Source organism: Sciurus vulgaris, assembly GCF_902686455.1.
Source record: "Sciurus vulgaris genome assembly, chromosome: X".
In the NCBI taxonomy this organism is placed as follows: Eukaryota; Metazoa; Chordata; class Mammalia; order Rodentia; family Sciuridae; genus Sciurus; species Sciurus vulgaris.
This window is the reverse complement of record NC_136471.1, coordinates 97,937,618-97,940,463: the sequence shown is the minus strand read 5'-3', so window position 1 is coordinate 97,940,463 and position 2,846 is coordinate 97,937,618. Positions and strand designations below refer to the sequence as shown.

General features: G+C 38.9%; 1 pseudogene across 1 annotated transcript; it reads left to right on the top strand.

The window, feature by feature from the left end:
• Positions 1-1,769: 1,769 nt before the first annotated feature.
• LOC306651280 (large ribosomal subunit protein mL52-like) lies at positions 1,770-2,140 on the top strand (annotated as a pseudogene). Its single transcript has one exon. The product of its transcript is annotated as a large ribosomal subunit protein mL52-like (transcript).
• Positions 2,141-2,846: the final 706 nt, after the last annotated feature.

Here is a 2,846-nt window from a genome sequence, read left to right as displayed (position 1 = left end):
TGGCAGTTACCAATATGTTAAACATAGATTTACCATTTTACATAGCAATTTCTCTCCTAGGCATTTATCCAAGAGAAATGAAAATATATTCCCCCACAAAAATTCTACAAAACTGTTCACAGTAGCTCTATTCAGAAGAGTGAAAAGTGGAAACAAATCATATGGTCATCAAGTTATAAATGGATAAACAAAATGTGTTATAATCATATAGTGGAATATTATTGAGCTGTAAAAAGGAAATAAGTGCTGATACAAGCTACAACATGGATGAACTTTAAAAGTATTGTGTTAAGTGAAAGAATCCAGTCACAAATGACCACATGTTATGTTAGACTTCTAGAATAAGTAACTCTACAGAGACAAAACAGAAAGTAGATTAGTGGTTTCTAGGTCTGGAGTTGTGGGCTATGGGGAATAGAGGATTGGTAGTTAAAGGGTACAGAATTTATTTTTGAGGTGATGAAAGTGTTCTAAAGTTGATTATGATAATGGTTACACAATTCTGTGATTACACTGAAAAACATTTACTTAGACACTTTAAATGTGTGATTGGTATGCTATGTGAAAAACATCTTGACAAAGTTGTTGCAAAAAAGGAAAAACTGTAAACCAGAGTGGTCATCTGACTCTGATACTAAAGTGGTCTTGGAAGGGATGGGGATCAGTAAGAAATCAACTGAAATAATGACCTCATAGGAAAGGAGTTATGGCCTTGACCCCACAGAAGACAGAGAGTCAGAACATAAAGCCAGACCCTTGAAAGGTTACTCTCTTGATGAAAAAGTGGACTAGAATACAGCCCATCTAGGGCTGGAGTTGTGGCTTAGTGGTAAAGCGCTTGCCTAACATGCATGAGGCCCTGGGTTTTATTCTCAGCACCACATATAAATAAATGAAAAAAAGGGAAAATATTTTTAAAAAAGAAAACAGTCTATTTGTTGGTAAAAGGATACAACAAACAAAGCTGTCACTATCTGAGCTCTGGTAAGAAAAAGCAAGAAAAGGCTTCCCTAGGAATTTATAGCCATCAGCCTGCTCCAGTGTAAGATTAGAGATCACCTTTACAGTTCCATGTTATCCAAGAAAGTCTAAGCTGAAAAATTAGCATAAGATGGCCCTAAGTTGGTACTCCCAATCTGCTGCACATAGCAAAAATAAATGAAATTCTCTCTGGAAATGTATCCCCTCAACCCAGGTTCCCAATAACAACCTCAGATCAACCCTACCCAACACAAGTTCAAAAGACACAAGGCCAGAGAACATATATTGCCAATTACAAAAGCAAGATATAATATCTTCTCTGGAAGGTGAAGGAGCTTGGATTTCTGTGGGCCTGGAGGCAGATGATAAAGATAGAACATGAGTACTGGTATGAAAACTCCAAGATCATGCTTGAGAAATTTCACTTTGTTCTGGAAAGAATAGCACCTTTCAGAGTCTATTAAGCAAGGAAACAATAGGATTAGATTTGTCTGTTGGAAAGATAATTCTGGTGGCAATAAGGAACATGGATCAGATTAGGGATGAGGCTGGTCCCAGGAAAGCCAAGACAAAGCAGATGATGGAAGAAGAAAGTATGATAAAGGATTCTAGGGATGCAACTGAGCCAATGTCAGGTGGGTTGAAGTGTAAGGTCCAGATTTGAGAGTTATGTCTGATGACTGATTGGATATAGGTTTGAGATTGTGGTGTTTTGAATGGCTCAAAGGTTTGTTACCATGCATGTTGCCTCTAAGACCAGGCCTACTTCCAACTCCTTCACCACAGCTATGGCTGCTTTGGGAAGTCTGCTTTCCATAGATGTCCAGAAACTGATCTGTAGTGTGTTGAGTCAGGCTGACAGCCAGTGGAGACTATAACAGGGCCTGGCTGCCAACCCTTCTGGCTATAGGCCTCTCAGGGAGTTCCCAGACTGGTCTTATGCAGATGGCCACCCTACTCCCCCAGTGAAAGGCCAACTTTGAAGAAAAACTCAAAGGGGAAAGTTTGCAAGACAGTTGTACTGTTGTCACAGGAAATGGATGCTGGAATACAGGCATGGCAGCTCAGATGGCAGAAGTTGCAGGAAAAAGAAAGGAAACAGAAAAATGCTCTTAAACCCAAAGGGGCTTCACTGCAGAGGCCACTTCCATGTCAATAAAAAACAATTCCTGTCCCTTTCCTCAACCTCTCTCTGGTTTTCTTTTCCATCACCTGGATGTCTCATCCCAGACAGAAGAGAGCCTTTGTTTCCTATCTGTCTTCAGAGCAAAAGAGCTTGGACACCCAGAAGAATAGTCTATAAGGTCACTGCCTCGAAGGCTTGGCTCAGTGCCCTCATCCCTGTTTCCATTCCAGTTCAGGAATTTTTATCCCTTCCTTTGCAGTCCATAGGACTGTCCCAACTCTTTAGCAGTAGCTCTTCTGTGAATGTGAATAGGGGACGACAGTTTTCCTAGTTTTAGTCAGGCATTTAAATCTTTAATAGCTCATACATGGCTTGGCCATGTGTAGTTGGCATTTAATAAATGTCTTGATGAAAGAGTTAAAAAACGATTGATTATGCAGTGGTTTAACTGTAACTCCATTAGGAGTGACAGAAGATAGTGAAGAAGTAACAATTCGTGGGGATGTGAGTTTGCTGTCTGTAATGTAATTAGCTTAAGAATCATAAATAGAAACATAACTATAAGCATGATTAAAACAGTTTGGAATATTAATAAATAATGTTCATAGTAACTTGGTCAATGAAGACATCATAATGAAAATTAGAAAATATTTGAAACTGAATGGTAACTGAAATATTATGTCAAAACTTGTGATATGCACATGAAGCAGTATGTAAAGTAAAAGAAAACCATTAAATG